Below are 18788 nucleotides of genomic sequence, written 5' to 3'. Positions count from 1 at the left end.
TAAAAAGAAATTACCAGTAATGCTAGAACAGAAATTTCTGAAATTTATAGATGACTCTGAACAACAGAGAGATAAGCTTAAGTCTTGGCAACAGGAGCTAGAAGAGACACTAGAAAAGAGAATTCGATGACTCATAGATCAAATTGAACAGCAGGGAGATAGAGATTGAATGTGGAAGTGAAGTCTAGAGGATAACTTAAAAAAAACTAGCAAATCAAAATAAGGCAGAGGCTGCAATATCAAAATTACAACATAAAGAGAATCTAAGATTATGGAAGCAGGGCTTAGAACAGAAGATACAGGTAATTATGTAACAAAATGAACAACAGAAAGAGAAAATTAAGTCTTGGCAATGTAGCCTAGAAGGAACACTAGAATTGAAGACACAAGAAATTATAGATCAGAATAAGAGACAGAAAGATGAAAATGAAGGGTTACACAGGAACAAGAAAGGATGTTAGAACAGAGCATACAACAGCTCACAGGTCATACTGAACAGCAGAGAGAAAGTAATGTGGTTTGGAAGCAAGACTTGGAGAATAACTTTTAAAAATTAAACAATCAAAAGATAATGGATAGCAGATTATTAGAAATACAATATAAAGAAAAATTAAGGGTGGAAGCAAAGCCTTGAACAGAGAATTCAGGAACTCAAGGAACAGGGGGAAAAACAGAAGGAGAGATATGAAACATGGATACAGACTTTAAGAGAGGAATTTAAAATTACAACTAAAGAAAAAACTCAGGTAGAGACAGAAGATAAAATTAGGGAAAGCCAACCTAAGGTTATTAGGAAACAAACTTTATTCTATCCAGTTAGTGTACAACAAATGCCTCCAGACGATGATAATCCACAGGGTTATGAAGCATTTGAATGGCAACCATGGATGTGTTAGAATTGAGAAAATTTAAGGAAAGCCTAACTAATTTTGGAATGCATTCACCATTTGCAAAAAAAAATCTTGATTTCTTGGCCTACTAAAAATAGAGTAATCCTCCAAGGCTGGAAAGATATGGTAAGAGCAATACTAGAGCCTGCTGAAAATTTACAATGGATTTCGTGGTGGAGAGAAGAAGTGAGGGATATAGCACGACAAAATAGAGCCAGGGGCAGAGACATTTCCAAAGATCAACTGCTTGGTGAAGGCCGCTTTGCTGAAGTAGAGGTGCAGGCTGTATATGATGAAGAAACTCTGGCATGGTGTCGATTGTCAGCCTTAAAGGACTGGGACAAAGTCGCAGAAACAGGGAAAAGCCTTGAAATATTCACTCAAGTCATACAATGTCATAAAGAAATCTTCCCTGACTTTTTACAAAGGTTTACCTCAGCTGTGGAAAGGAGTGTATCAGCTTCAGTGGCAAGAAAGGTGATAATTGAGTCTTTAGCCTTTGAAAATGCAAATACCCAATGCAGGGAAATAATCAGACCACTGAAGGCTAGGTCCACATCAATAGATGAGTGGATTAGATATACAGCTGACGTCTGATCTTGTTTTCCTGATACCACTGTGATAGGAGAATCTGCCACTGGACAGCTAGAGATGACCCAAGATTTCAAATGTTTTAATTGTGGTGAGCAGGGTCATCTCAGATATTACTGCAAAAAAAAAAAAGTAATACCAAAAGGGGGAGTATGCCTCCTTGAATGTGTCGAAGATATGGCAATGGTGGACATTTGACTAAGGAATGTAGAGCAATAACAGACAAATGGGGCCGCATCCTGACAAAAAACTCCCAGGGGGGCCTCTCACAGGCCCCATGCCAGGCAGGGAGAATTCTCTTCCTCAGAACAATTAAACAGCACAACCTCAAAAATAGATGTTCTGGGACCAGAGGAGGCTGAGGGAAGTCTTATGGACAATTCCAAAAGCCTCAAAGGGAGCGAATAACGAATATCTTGGCAAACGTCTATAGAGGACCAAAGGCTAAAAATAAAAATACTGGTAAACAATATTAAAATTGAAGGAATGGTTGACACTGGAGCAGATGTTACCATCATCTCTCCAAAATCTTGTCCCACTAGTTGGCCACTTCACGGAGTTGATATGCAGTTTCAAGGTGTTGGCACTTTATCCCAAATAAAACAAAGCACCAGGTGGCTTAAATATATAGGATCAGAAGGTCATGTAGGAAAATTAAGGCCATACGTGGCTGGTATAGCCATTTACTTATGGGTAAGACATCTACTACAGCAGTGGAAGACTCAAATTGATATCCCCTCAGTTTCAGGGTTTGGCCCTGAAATTCATCTGGCTCCAAATAAAATTTTTAAATCACTCAGGGAATGTTATCAAGGACAGTTAGAGTTGGTCCAATCTATCCATAAGCAAGATACATCAGAGGCTGACAATTTAGTGCTACCCCAAGGAGCCACTGCTGTTAAGACACCAACAGCCTTGCCACTAAGGTGGCTGACTGATCAACCCATCTGGTTTGATCAGTGGTCTATGACAAAAGAAAAACTACAGGCATTAGAACAGCTTGTCCAGGAGCAGCTGGAGGTTCAGCATATAGAGTAGTCCACCAGCCCTTGGAATTTTCCTATATTTGTCATTAAAAAAAAAGGTCTGGGAAATGGAGTGTGTTGACAGATCTCAGAACAATTAATAAGATTATTCAGCTGATGGGTTCCCTGCATCCTAGGACACAACTGCCTTCTTTGTTGCCTAAGGAGTGGCCTATTGTAGTGATTGACTTAAAAGGTTGTTTTTTCACTATTCCTCTACATGAAGGCAAGAAGGAATGGTTTGCTTTTTCAGTGCCTATCCTCAATAGAAGTCGCCCCATTAAAAAGATATCATGGCAAGTCCTGCCACAATGAATGCTAAATAACCCTTCCCTGTGTCAATATTTTGTACAAAAGCCATTGGAGATGATTCTCAATCAATTTCCCCAATCTATTATTTATCATTACATGGATGACATTTTATTGTCTGATTCAGATATAAATATCCTGGAAAGAATGTTTGATGAAGTGAAAAAAACCTTACCATGCTAGGATTGCGAATCATCCCTGAGAAAATACAAAGAGGGGATTCTATTAATTATCTAGGGTATAAAATAAGTCTACAAAGAATTAGGCCACAAAAGGTACAAATCAAAATATATCAATTAAGGACACTTAATGGTTTTCAGAAACTACTGGGAGATATTAACTGGTTGAGGCCTGTGATTGGCTTGACCACTCAAGAGTTAAGCAATTTATTTCAAACATTACAAGGCGATAAAGATTTAAATAGCCCAAGGAAACTATCAGCTGAGGCTGAGAAAGAGGTAGCTTTGGTAGAAAGGAAATTGCAGGACACACATCTAGATCGTAATGATCCAAAGATGGCCTGCGTCTTAGTCATCTTACATTCAACTCATTCTCCTACAGGAATTCTCATGCAGAGGGAAGATTATATCTTAGAATGGATATTTTTAGCACATAAACAGAAAAAGAAACTGACAACCTACATTGAGAATGTCTCTGAATTGATACTTAAAGGAAAATTGAGACTTCGACAATTAGTTGGAATCGATCGGGCTGAAATTGTGGTACCTTTTACTAATGCAGAAATTGCCTCTTTGTGGGTACAAAATGAACGTTGGCAAAGAGCATGCATTAATTTCTTGGGAGAGATTAACCACAGATACCCTAAAAGCAAGCGACTTCAGTTCATAAAAGGAACTAACTGGATCCTCCCTCGTATAATAAAGGCAATTCCAATGTCTGGAGCCCCTACATTTTACACTGATGCCAGTAAGTCAGGAAAGGCAGGATATAAATCAGAAAATGCAAGCAAGATGACTGAGAGTCCCTATAAGTCAGTTCAACATTCTGAATTGTATACAATACTCATGGTGTTGTTAGATATTCAAGAGCCTCTTAATATAGTAACTGACTCTCAATATACAGACAAGGTTGTTTTACACATGCTGAAATTATTCAGGATTATTCTGAATTGACATCACTATTTATTCAGCTACAACAAAAGATCAGAAATAGGAGTTACCCACTATATATAACACACATAAGATCCCATACAGATCTGCCTGGCCCTCTGGCGCAAGGTAATAAGGAAATTGACCAGCTACTGATAGGAAGTGCACTAGAGGCTTCAGAATTCCATAAAAACCACCACATTAACAGCAAAGGTTTTAAGAAAGAATTCTCTATCATTTGGCAACAAGCCAAGGAAATTGTGAGGCAATGACCTACTTGCTTGTTATACAATCAAACTCCATAGCCTACAGGAACTAAGCCTAAGGGCTTAATGAAATTTGGCAAATGGATGTTCTCCATTTTACAGAGTTTGGTAAGTTGAAATACATACACCATACTAAAGATACATATTCAGGATTTCAATGGGCAACTGCCTTAGCGTCAGAAGAGACCGATTCTGTAATTATACATTTGTTAGAAAGTATGGCTACAATGGAAATACCCATACAAATTAAAATGGACAATGTTCCAGCATATATCTCTAACAGGATTAAGTGCTTCTTTGAATAGTATAATACAAAACATGTTACAGGTATACCACACAATCCTACAGGAAAAGTGATTGTGGAGATATCTAATGGAAGTCTAAAGGAGATTCTTAAAAGGCAAAAAAGGGGCAACAAAAACTCCCAGAGATAGGCGACATAGTGCTTTATTAATATTAAATTTTTTAAATGCTGATGAAGAGAACAACACAGCTGCTGAAAGACATTGGATTGTGGAAAAGACTACTGAACTAAACCAGCCCGCTTATATTAAGTATATTCTGACATCAGAATGGAAAATGGGACATGTGTTATGCTGGGGAAGGGTTTATGCCTATGTTTCTACAGGAGAAGAAAAGCTGTGGGTTACTTCCAAGGTGATAAAGATAAGACATGACAAGGGGAGACCTCCTGAAGTCCTTGGAAACACAGAAGAAAAGGGAGACTAAGACAATCAACAAATAGGTGATATATATATATATATATATATATATATATATATATATATATGTTTAGGTCTCCGTTTATGAACTGGCTGAGACTAAAATATCTATAAACAACCAGTAACATTTTGAGTACGAATTTCTCATAACTTGTTATTACATGCATCCTGTAAAATGGCATGTATTACAAAATTATGTTATGGATTGATTATATGATCAAACTAACCTGAAGAAAGGCAGTCACCTTTCTTTGTTGATCTTTATTAACTAAGATGTGCACCCTGCTTACTCCATGTGAATACACTTACAGAACTATATGATGCTTGTAAAGTTTTGTGTGCTTCAGGATGAAAGAAGAGAAAGACAGCCCTGAAATGATCCACACTCTGGGATGCTGAGATTCCGGGACCTTCCAGTCCAACTTTGTGTTTGATTCTCCCTCAATTACACTGAAGAAGCTTCATTTAAAGGCTTGCTTTCAGAACTTTTCCAGAATGGCCAGCTTACTTATCCAGCCCTTCAGACTCTCATAAGCAAGATGTCAGCTAAGCGTTGAACTTTCTCAGCACAGAATGACTGGCAGGGAAATCCCAGCTAGATCTACTTCTATAAAGCCAACTATTCCTAATTCCCCTTGGGCCCCAGAAGGGAATTCTTTACCCCAATTCAGCTGGAAGCAGATGAGGAAGATCATCATCCCAGTTCCTTATGTTGGGGTGGATGGTTCTGGTTATTCTAAGAACAGTGGATATGTTTTCTTTTAAGGGATACTATACAAATGTAGCTTTGGGCAGGGGGAATTAGAGTATTTAAACTCAGGGATTGCTACCTTTTCTTTCCTCTTTTCTATCCTTATTAGATTAAAAAAAAAGGGGGGGGGGTGATATAGTAACACATAGAAGCTAGAGAAATTGACAAACAGGGATATATTAGCAAACTTACTCTTAAACAAAATTTTACAGCTATATTTTACATTGATATAAATGTTTGTAATTGATACAAAGTTGAAGCTACAATCTTTTCATTGGTATAGAATCCATTTTACCCAAATGCGAGGCTTTCATTGGTATATTTTCTTATTGATTTATAATTGAGATTAATATTGCTACTTTAACATAAGCATTGTGCCTCCACTATGCATCTAAGAATACAAGTCTTAGACCCAGTCCTATAACTGCTATTATACATTATATTTAGTTGATTAACCAGTACCAGCTAAAGACCAGATTGCAAAGTCATGGTTCTGAGTCAGTTTAGATGGGTTTTGGAAATACTTCGATTTGAGAGGGAAAACGGTAGTCTATGCTTAACAGTTCAGAAACGCCTATGTAGATAGGAACTCTTCAAGGGTGTTAGAATTCCACAGAATAACCTGTTTATGGACATTTCTTCATCTAGATCATTTGATTAGAGACCTGTCTGCCCCTGACAAGACCCCTTAGACTCGAAGAAGAAATAGAACGTCAATTGAGTTGCTCAAATCGTGGTGACACAGCCACTGAGAAAATTGCTTCAATTCATCTACAGACAAAACACCGTCCAGAAAAGGACAAATTATGCAGAATAGTCGACTGATAATCTCTGCCGAGGCAGAGTGATCAGCCCTTCAATATCTGCATTACAAAGGTCTGTCTGATAATCCTGTGCCAGAAGGCAGAAGACTGGTGCTCCAACATATTAAGGAATAGGGGGACTTTCCAGGTGATCAGCAGTCTCTATAAATTGTCTGAGCTTGGAAGCCATGTTTTGTGCTTCCCATATTTTCAGGTAATATTAATCATTTTGGATTTCTGATGTAGTTGGAGACTGGATGTCTCATAGACAACCCAAGCGATTTAGTATTGAGAAAGATGATAAATCTGTTAGGGTGTTTTTCAGGTGACATAGGATCTAGAACCAGGATATAGTCAGGTATAGTTTTTAGTATAGATTACATGGTTAATGAACAAAATTGATGGACTGGGTAATGAGTGTATTGTTGGTTTTATAAATTGCATAATGGTAATAATACTTAGTTCACATATGTATAGAGAGAAGGTTTTTTAACTGTACAAAAAGGGGGAAATGTTGTGGTTTGCCTTGGAGTTCTCTCTGAATTTGTAAAATAAAGGCAAGAGCTCGAGATTTGGGCAGAGGGAGGAGTCGGGAGCAAGAGGAGAGGAGTCAGGAGAGGGGAATGATACAGGAGGGGGAGGAGTCAGGAGGGAGTGGAGTCAGGGGAGGAGAAAGGAAAGAATTGAGTAGAGAGTTGTCATGGGAGATGGAGAAGCTGGAGACCTGGCAAGTAAAAGTTGCAAGGGATGAGGGATTTGGGAGCTAGGAATAGGACAGTGAAGGGTGGATCTGCGCAATCTAGACGCTAGATTGTTTTCATATTAATTGAGTTGCGTTTTCTTTGTACTGGCTAATTTGGGTTGGAGAGGAAACTGTAATAAACTGCAACAATTAAGTACACTGCTGTTACAGTTTTTGCTTTTGTCTCTTTTATCATTTTCTGGGGACAATGATTTACATTAGATGATCTTGTATTCTTTCCACTGCCTCCTCAATTAGATTCTGTGAGTAAAGATGTAGTAGCTGCAGTGCAGTTGTATTTGGATGTTGGTAGCTATAACTATCTTAGGTTAAATAAAAGGAGTGATTCTCAATCATCCTAATGCTGCAACCCTTGCACCATCCTTGACTGGACTATGTTATTTATACTCAGTGGGAGAGGAAGTGGCTAGCACTTCAGACGTTTGATGTATCAAGGTGATTGTATGTCCGTAGGGTATTCTACCCTTTCGCAAGATGGTGGAGGAAATGTAGAATGCAGAAAATGCTCCTAACACTCAAGACACTGGAAACTCCAAGAAGTTTAGGGATCTGGTGGGGTGGGTAGGGTTTATTCACTTTGGGATGTTGAACTGTCCAAGGAATAGAACAGAAGGGGAATAAAATCTGTAGTGTAAAAATACATAAATAAGTAAATAAATAAATAAATAAGTATTTTTAAAAAAGAATATATGAAAGGAGAACTCCAAGAGGGGGAAGCAACTCTGTTGTAAAGTGAATAAATCAATACATACATGCATACATACATACATACATGCATCTATTACTTATTTAGCTAGTTCGTTAAAAAATGAATGAAAAAAGAAAAACATCATCACGTTGGAAGGGAGTGGGATTCCCAGAGTGCAAACTATCCTGAGACCACAATGGAGACCACCATTCTGCTCACATTCCTAGCCCAAGAATTACCTTCCTGGAGCCCACTGGACAAAGGAACCTATGAGCAGTCCAGGACAGGATCTGTCTCGTTTCTGCCTGTGCCAATAGCTGACACTCTGACACAGGTCTCTATCACACACATATCCCACTGGGAAAAAAAAAAAAACAGTCTCCCGAGTGCCCACAGGCAGACTTTAGGAGTCTCAAGCCACTGTCATAGACAGCAAGACAAGCTAACACCACAGATAAAACGATGGCGAGAGGCAAGGTTAAGAAAGTAACAAGCAGAATCCCAGGACACTTTATATAATCAGAACCAAGTTCCCTCACCAGAGCAAGTCCTGGATGGGGGTCAGCAAACTTTGAAAGCAAGACTTTTATTTAAAATCACAGTTCATGGTGATATTAGAGGACTTTAAGGACCGTAAAGAAATACAGACAACACAGGAAAACAAGTAGAAGCCCATTAAAAGGAAACACAATAATTCCTTAAAGAATTACAGGAAAACACAATGAAACAGGTGAAGGAAATGGACAAAATAATCCAGGCCCTAAAAATGGAAATAGAAACAATAAAAAGGAACAAAGGGAGACAACCCTAGAGATTGAAAACCTAGGGAAGAGATGAAGAGTCAGAAACACAAGCAATACCAAAGAATACTAAGGATTGAAGAGTAAATGTCAGGGTCAGAAGACACCGTAGAAAACATTGAAACAACCATCAAAGATAATGTGAAACACAAAAGGCACCTAACCCCAAACATCCAGTCAATCTGAAGTAAAACGACAGGATCAATCCTAAGGATAGTAAGTATATAAGAGACGGAAGATTATCACGTTAAATAGCCCAAAAATATATTCAGCAAAATTATGGAAGAAAACTTCCAGAACCTAAAGTAAGAAATGGCCCGTAAATACTAAAAAAATATACAGAACTCCAAATAGATTGGAGAAGAAAAGAAAGTCCTCCTCTCACATAATAGTCAAAACACCAAATACAGAAAGCAAAGAACAAATATTAAAAGCAGTAAGAGAAAGGTTAAAGGACAATATAAAGGCAGAACTATCAGAATGGAACCGGACTTCGTGCCAGAGAAAATGAAAGCCAAAGATCCTGTACATATGTGACAAAAAACACTGAGAGAAAGCAAATGCCAAATCAATCTACTGTATTCAGCAAAACTCTCAAAAAGAATAGATGGAAAAACAAAGACATTGCATGAAGAAACAAAATTTACACAATACAGTACTACAATGGACAGTAGATGGAAAACTCGAAGACAAGGTGAGAAAATAAACCCAAAACCTCAGGAAAGTAATTTCGACTAACCCAAAAGAAGATTGCCACAAGAACATAACTCCAGCTCTAACAACAAAAATAATGGGAAACAACAATCATTGCTCCCTAATATCTCTCAACCTTAATGGACTCAATTCCCCAAAGAAAAGACATAGTCTAACAGCAGAAACGATATGTAAAGAGGACCCAACAATTTGCTGAATACAGGAAATATTTCTCGGTGGGAAAGACAGACACGACTTCAGAGTGAATGGATTGAAAACAACTTTCCAATGAAATGGTTCAAAGAAAGAAGTTGCAGTAGTCATTCTAAGATCAAATAATATTAACTATCAACTAAAAGATATCAGTAAATATTAGGAAGGACATTTCATATTCATCAAAGGAAAACACCACCACCATGAATTCTCAGTCCCCCATATCTATGCTCCAAATGCAAGGCATCCTATATTCATAAAAGAAACCTTACTAAAAATGAAAGAACACATTGCATCTCTCACGATAATAGTAAGAGATTTCCACCACACACTCTCATCAATGGACAAATCATGGAAACAGAAACAAAGACATATAGAGAAACTAACAAAAGTCTTGCACCAGGGGTTGTGGATTTAGCTCAGTGGTAGAGCGCTTGCCTAGCATGCGCCAGGCTCTGGGTTTGGTTCCCAGCTCCGAAAAAAAGAAAGTCATGAACCAAATGGATTTAACAAATATTTATAGAACATTTAATCCTAAAACAAACATACACACACACACACACACACACACACACACACACACACAAACACACACACACACACACACACACACACACACACACACACACATTCTTCTTAGGACCTCATGGTAGCTTCTCCAAATTTCACCCTATATTCAGTCACAAAAGAGGCCTCAACAGATACAAGAAGATTAAAAAATCCCATGCATCTTATCAGATCACCACAGACTAAGGTTGGTCTTAAATAAGAAAAATAATTACAGAAAGCCCACACATACATGGAAGTTGAACAAAATTTTGCTCAATGACAACTTGGTCACGGAAGAAATAATGAAATAAATTAAAGTTTTTTTAGCATTTAATAAAAATGAAGGCACAAAATTATGGTTCACAATCAAAGCAGTGATAAGATGAAATCTAAAAGCTCTGACTGGCTCCAAAAAAAAATCTGGAGAGAGCATATATTAGCAATTGGACAGCACACCTAAAATCTCTAGAACAGAACAAAAGCAAATACAATATAAGGCAGGAAATAATCAAACTCAGGGCTGAAATCAAACAATTAGAAACAAAAAGGACCATACAAAGAATCATCAAAAGCAAGAACTGATTTCTTTCTTTGAAAAATTCAACAAGATAGATAAGCCCTTGGCCAGACTCAGCAGAGGGCACTGAGTAACAAAATCCAAAGTAACAAAATCAGAAACAAAAAGGAGACATAACCACTGATACTGAGGAAATTCAAAAAATCATCAGATCCTACTTCAAAATCCTATATTCAACAAAACTGGAAAATCTGGAGGAAATGGACAACTTTCTACACAAATACAAGTTACCAAAGTTAAATCAGGATAATTTAACCTGTGTAAACAATCCCATAACTCCTAAAGAAATAGAAGCAGTTACTAAACGTCTTCCAATTAAAAAAATGCCCAGGACCAAATGGGTTTAGTGCAGAATAGAAAAAGACTTTCATAGAACCCTAACAGCAATACTGTCTAAACTATTCCACAAAACAGACACAGAAACAGAAAGGAACACTTCCCAAATCCTTCTATATAGCCACAATTATGACTATAAATAAACCATATAAAAATTGCAACAAAGAAAGACAGCTTCTGAAAAAAGATCCCTTATGAATATTGAGGAGAAAATATTCTACAAAGTTCTCACAAACTGAATCCAAGAACACATCAAAACAACCCTTATGGCATGATCCAGTATCTTCATCTCAAGAGTGCAAGGATGGCTAAATACATGGAAACCTAACAAAGAAATCCATTATATGAAAAAAAAAAAAAAAAAAAAAACCTCAAAGAATAAAACCCCATGATCATCTCATCAAATGCTGAGAGCATTTGACAATATTCTTCACGACATCATGTCAAAAGTCTAGGAAAGAACTGCAATTCAAGTTCTATAGCTAAACATAGTAAAAGCAATATACAGCAAACATGTAGCCAACATTAAACAAAATGGAAAGTGACTTGAAGCAATCCCACTAAAATCAAGTAATAGGCAAGGCTACACAGTCTCTCGCTACTAATTCAATACACTCCTTGAAGTCCTAGCCAGAGCAATCAGAGCAAAAAAGGAGGTCAGATGGATAGAAATTGGAAATGAAGAAGTCAAAATATCACTATTTTCAGATCACATGATAGCATAACTAAATGACTTGAAAAGTTCAACCAGACAACTACTAAGCCTGATCAACAAATTCAGCAAAATGATTTGAAATAAAATTAACTCAAACAAATCAGTAGCCTTCCTCTATCAAAGGATAAAGAGTCTGAGAAATAAGTTAGAAAAATGCCACCCTTCACAGTAGCCACAAATAATGTAAAAACCACAGTGTGACTCTGAACAAGCAAACAAAGAATCTGTGTTACAAGAATTTCAAATGTCTGAAAGAAGGAAATTTAAGAAGGTCTCAAAAAATGGAAAGATCTCCCATGCAAATGGACTTGGAGGTTTAATATTGAAAAGTGGCTACTTGCCAAAAGCAATCTCCAGATTCAATGAAATCCACATCAAAATTTGACCTCAGCTCTTAATAGAGTCAGAAAGAGCAATTTGCAAATTCATTTGAAAAAACAAATGAGGAGAGCAAAAATTATCCACAACAATAAAAGAACTCCGGGGGGAATAGCCATTCCTGACCTCAAGTCGTAGTTCAGAGCAATTTTGATAAAAATTGTCCGATATCAGTACAAGGACAGGCAGTACGATCAATGGAAAAGTATTGAGAGACAGAAATAAACCCACACTCCTATACTCACTTGGGCTTTAACAAAGAAGTTAAATCCATCCAATGACAAAAAAAAATAGCATTTTCAACAAATGGTTCAACTGGAAGTCAAGAATGCAAATTGAGCCATTCTTATCCCCCTGTACATAGCTCAGATTGTAGTGGATCAAGGAACTGTATTTAAAATCTTGATATACTTGAATTAATAGAAGAGAATATGGGGAAGAGGTTTGAACACGTGGGCACTGGAGAAAATTTTCTGAACAAAACTCCAATGGCTTATGCTTTATGATCAAGAATCGACAAATGGGATCTTATAAAACTGCAAATCTTCTGTAAGGCAAAGGACACTATTGTTTGGACAAAACAACAACCAAGAGATTGGGAAAAGATCTTTACCTATCCTACAACATATAGAGTGCTTATATCCAAAATATACAAAGAACTCAAGAAGTTAGACCACAGGGAGACAAATGACCATATTAAAAATAGGTTTCAGTGCTAAACAAAGAATTCATAGCTGAGGAATGCCTTATGGCTGAGAAAAACCTAAAGAAATGTTCAACATCTTTAGTCATGAGGGAAATGCAAATCAAAACAACCCTTAGATTTAACCTCACACCAGTAAGAATGGCTAAGATCAAAACTCAGGTGACAGCAGATGCTGGCGAGGATGTGGAGAAAGAGGAAACCTCCTCCATTGTTGGTGGGTTTGCAGACTGGTACAACCATTCTGGAAATCAGTCTTGAGGTTCCTCAGAAAGTTGGACATTATACTACTTGAGGACCAAGCTATACCTCTCTTGGGCATGTAACCAAAAGATGCCCCAACATATAACAAAGAAACATGCTCCGCTATGTTCATAGCAGCATTATTTATAATAGTCAAGATGTGGAAAGAAACCAGTTGACCTTCAACAGAACCATGCATACAGAAAATGTCGTACATCTGCACAATGGAATATTATTCAGCTATCAAAAACAAGAACTTTATGACATCCATAGGCAAATGGATGGAACTCAAAAATATCCTGAGTGAGGTAACCCAATCACAGAAAAACACACATGGTATGCACTCATTGATAAGTGGATATTAGCCCAAATGCCTGAATTGGCCTAGACGCACAGAAGACATGAAACTCAATAAGGATGATCAAAATGTGAATACTTCACTCCTTCTTTAAAAGGGGAACAAGAATACCCTTGGCAGGGAATAGGGAGGCAAAATTTAGAACAAATGTAGAAGGAACGTATATTCGGAGCCTGTCCCACATGTGTCCCAAAGATACACAGCCACCCAATTAGACAAGATGGATGAAGCAAAGAAGTGCAGGCTGACAGGAACTGGATGTTGAGCTCTCCTGAGAGACACACCAAGAGTACAGCAAATACATAGGCGAATGGCAGCAGCCAACAACTGAACTGAGAACAGGAACGTTTAAGGAATCGGAGGAAGATCTGGAAGAGATTGAAGGAACTGGAGACCTCATATGAACACCAATGCCAACCAAGCAGAGCTTCAAGGGACTAAGCCACTTCCCAAAGACTATACATGATTGACCCTGGACTCTGACCTCATAGGTATCAATGAATAGTCTAGTAAGATCACCAGTGGAATGGGAAGCCCTTGGTCCTGCTAAGACTGAACCCCCAGTATAGGTGATAGTTGGGGGGAGTGTGTAAATGTGGGAGGATGTGGAAGGGAACACCCATATAGAAGGGGAGGGTGAGGCGTTAGGGGGATGTTGGCTCAGAAACTGGGAAGGGGAATAATAATCGAAATGTAAATAAGAAAATATTCATGTTAATAAAGATTAAAAAAAAAGATTTAATGCCAGTAATGAAATAGACTTGCTAGCAAGACACAGTAAGCAGGATAAGAGCAAAAACGTATTTCTTCGATGTCATTATATAGGCTTCCAATAGGAAGAATTGCCCACATTGTAGCTGGAATAAATACCTGGATTCAGGGAGTGTTTTTATATTTAAAAAATTCTTACTAGAACTAGATCTTCTCACTTTGAATGAAAGTGGAAGTCCCTCAAAGGTATGCCCATTATTTTGTGGTTTTAGATAATTCCAGTTGTAGTCAAGTACGCAACAAAAAATAGCCATCACGACTCTACTTCTTGTCAACCTGAAGCAACATCATATTTACTTATGCTGTGAATAATTTATAAATGAAAATAATATCCAGATGATAATGGTGGTTTGATAAAATAGAATGATCCTAAATACAAATGGAAATGCAATATACATTTTACCAAATCATAGATATACTGATTTGATATAATCATCAATTCTACAATCTCAAACACGTTACATATTTAGAATCATTGGAAATGTATTCTACGGCACATTTATTTAGTATCTCAAATTTGAAACGAATATGTAAACCATTGGTATTGTCTTAATTGGTATTATATTGCATGATAAAGAAATTGATGAAAGAAAACAAAAAAAATCTACTGAAAAACTTTGTTAACAAAATACAAAAAATTAACAAAAATTGAAATTATTGATTTCAATTATTAATCATTTTTCTACAACTTGTTATTGTTATAAAGACAACCATGTGTAAATACCTTCTTCACTACCCTGTCTTATTTCTTCACCCATAAGAAGCACCTCATTAGATAACAATCTAAATTCCTGATGGATTTGCACCCTTTGTCATTCCGCATGGGTTTAGCTATTTTCTTTTTACATTGAGTATGTGGGTAAAGATTTCTCCATCTTTTCCCACATGCATCTGTCTCCGGTTTCTACCTCTTGTCCTGAAAAGTTTTATGGGAGAGAACACAACACTTTTCTAGAAAATGAGAGTCAAAATGACCTAGCTGACTGCATGTTCTATACTCTTGTTAAACTGCATTCTTGTTTCCCCCTGCATCAGTCAAACCAGGATTTTTTTTTTTTTGTATGCTTTGTATTTAAAATGAAATCTGGTGATTTGCATTTAGAGTTAGTCTATTGAAAATGTTTCCCTCCAAGTCTTGGTCATATTGAATGGTCTTTCAATTTTTACCCTACAATATTATGAGGACACAGCATCATCTATTTGAAATCCTAACCAGTTTGAGCACCTTATACATTTCATCATGGACTTTGACCCTGATGTGTGAAGATTTCTTCCAAGAGTTCAACCTGAGGCATTCAACCGGGAACCAAGCAAAGATCTCAACTCAGCAGTTGAGGCCCCTGTGATACCCTGGTCTAAATTTCCTATAGAAATTGCCAACTATTTAGTCACTTCCAGAAGCAATACTGGGTATGGCACCTTCTGTTTGAACTCATAGTGAAGGTAAATTTTTGCTGCTGGTAAAATACATTAAAGTTTTAGTGAGATGTCACCAAATGGCCCTTTACCCAAGTGTATGAGTGTGTTGTAGCCACCATTAATTTGTCTCTTATATTCATTTATTTGTTCTAGTGTTGTCTATCTCTGTCCTCCTGATGATTCTTTTATTTGTCATTGTGAATTGAGAATTATGGATTAAATATAATAAGCAGCTCACTCCTTTGCCATATTATCTTTACTATTTCCTGAAGACCTATAAAGACAAGGAATTGTGTTTAGATTCTATATGTTAGAATGTTTTGTTTTGTTTTGTTTTGTTTTGTTTTGTTTTTTGACGTCGAATGGTTGAGTGCAGGGACATAAAACCACTGGAAAAGAGGAGAAGTATTGCTGGGTGTCATAAGCACTCCTGGACATTCTCATTAGTTTCCTTACATAAATGTGTCCTTAGGTGGATAATGACAGGTTCCTCTCTGGCTTGCACCTGTTTCCTTAAAATTATATCTGTGATAACTTTATAAATAATCTTCACCCAGGATATAACAGGGACCAAACAACTATCCCAAGGTTACACAGAGATTGACCTATGATTCTTGCCATCTATGTAGAAGAGGATGGACTTGTCAGGCATCATTGGGAGGAGAGGTCCTTTGTCCTGTCAAGACTCAATATCTCATAGTAGGGGTATGTCAGGGAATGGAGGTGGGAAGGAGTGGGTGGATAGGTGTATAAGGAGCACCCTCATAGAAACAGGGGAAGAGGGATACGATAGTTGGTTCCAGAAGGTGAAACGGGGAAAGGGAAGAACAATTAAAATTTAAATAAAGATTCATAAATTATATCAGTTTTGCAGTAATCAAGCCTCAAGTGAAAAAACATTAAAAATTCTACACATCTATTAAGATGAGGAAGAACTAACCTATCCTCCTTCTCTTTAGGATTGGTGCCTTCATGCTGTGCCTCAGCCATGCCCAAGTACCCTTTCTTCTTCTTCTCCTGAAGTGTCTCTTGCATACCTACAGTTGATCCAACTATGCTCTTTGTGGCCTGAACACATGAATATGGCTTAAATCTGTGCAGTTCCTGCAATTATTTCCTCCAGTTTGCCTCTGATCTTTTTCATTTAGGAACAAAAGATCTGAGTAAGGAGGCCCTATCCTGAGTTATCATATGTATTTCCTTCAGGACAAGTGACCAATACTACTAGAGAATACAGAAACGTTCTTTCTCTGAGAAAACTCAGACACTCATCTCTATCTTAGAAAATGTTTTTTATGTTCATCAGCACAATGACAATGATTGCCAACAATTACTGGCCGCCCTGTTCATATCAGAAGAGAGGGACTGAAAATTGTTGGAAAATAAAAATGTGGTACTGCATCCATATATGGATCTCTGACTGATAACAAGAATTGTATTGAGAGTCATTTTCCATTCCTCACACCTCCCTTAGGATTCTGACCTTGACCAAGGTACTGTGGTGCTGGTCATCTATTTCCAGACTTTCTGGCTGGGCTCGATGCAGCAGCTCAGAAGACAGAAAACCTTTAAAAAATAAGTGAGTTCACACATGGTACATCAGAAAAACATTCTTTTCTAGTATACTTTTATGGACTTATCATTTAGCTACACCAATAGTTCCAGCGGCCCTGGGCATAGGCAGATGTTCAAAAGTGCTTTTGTCACTCAGTTGGCACCAGATATTTGATGTAAAAACATTAGAGAGATGTGCAGGTATTGGTGAGTCTCAGTGTTTAGTGGTAGCTTAAAATGAGTGGGAAAATAGAGATTTGACTGAGAGCCAGAGGACAAGAGACTTACCAAGGCCAATAGTGGCAATCCTAACAGTAAATCTGGAAGAAATCATGTTTTATGAAACAAACAAGAAAAGGGCCAGAAGACTACCAAACAACCATTGGAGAAAGACAATCATGCCTCATGCAAATAAGGTGTACATTGAAAAAATATGTCCTGTAACTTGAAGTAAAAGGAAAATTGAGTACAACAGTTAGAAGAGTAATGGGGCCCAGGCTACTACACTCCAGGAGTCTGCAGTAAAACTTAAAATTGTGGAAAAACAATTGAGTTCTTACAGGTCACTGGATTGATATTCAGTCCTCAATAATCTCCTAAGATAATTACCTGATCAGAAGATAACATTCAAATTAGCAAAAGGAAAACTCCCTTATTGTCTCTGAAGCAGCAAACATTCCATTAACATTTGCAAGGGGATAATAACTCACCTGTTATTGATCATGTCAGATTGTCTCCACTTCTTCCTGTTCCCTTCTGGCATGAGATCTCTTGCATAAAATGAAAGCAACCATCATCTTTTCTAACAATGAGACACAGTTAGACTTCCAGACACTAACAAAGAAAATATTGTTTCTGTTTACCCAAAGAATATCACCTTTGTGAAAGTCCTGTTCCTTATACAAAAGACAGTTGGACTATCTTTCAGATTTGTAGTAAGAATCCTAGGTGTATTGACAGAAACTATCCTCCCAGGCCTGGTCCTAAAACAAAATCCTATAATTGTTCAACAAACCCATTCATTTGTGCTTATGCAGATTAAATAATCCACAGTCCAGATGCAAAGGGAGAGTTACAGACTATAATCCCCAGCTGACAAATGTGGGCATCCTAATATCCTTCCAGTCTCACTGAAGGATGTTGTCATTTCCTGAGAAGAAACTGGGAACATTAATTATATAAACAATCCGAGATCTGAGGTACTTGTGTTAGAGTGTAGAGGCTACTTACCCTATAGTTCCTATGTCATATACACTCAGAAATCTTAATCCTCCAGGGAAAATATGTAGACAGACTGTCTTGTACTTGAAAGATGTATTCTTCAGGTTCCATTTGGCAGAGGAGGTAAAATTCAATTCTGAATGACAGTTACAGAGGGATGTAAAAATGGGCAAATAATTTAGACCCTATTCAGCCAAGGACTTCAAATTTCTCCAGTCGGGATAGTGGCTGGCCTCAGAAGTTTCCCAGGTTGACACTCTTACAAGATATAGATAATGTTCTCCTCTCTCATGTAACTCAAAATAATTGAAAAAGGGAAACTGAGACACTGGTCCAAGAGT

Source organism: Rattus norvegicus, chromosome Y (genome assembly GCF_036323735.1).
Source record: "Rattus norvegicus strain BN/NHsdMcwi chromosome Y, GRCr8, whole genome shotgun sequence".
Lineage (NCBI taxonomy): Eukaryota > Metazoa > Chordata > Mammalia > Rodentia > Muridae > Rattus > Rattus norvegicus.
This window is presented reverse-complemented; position numbering follows the sequence as displayed.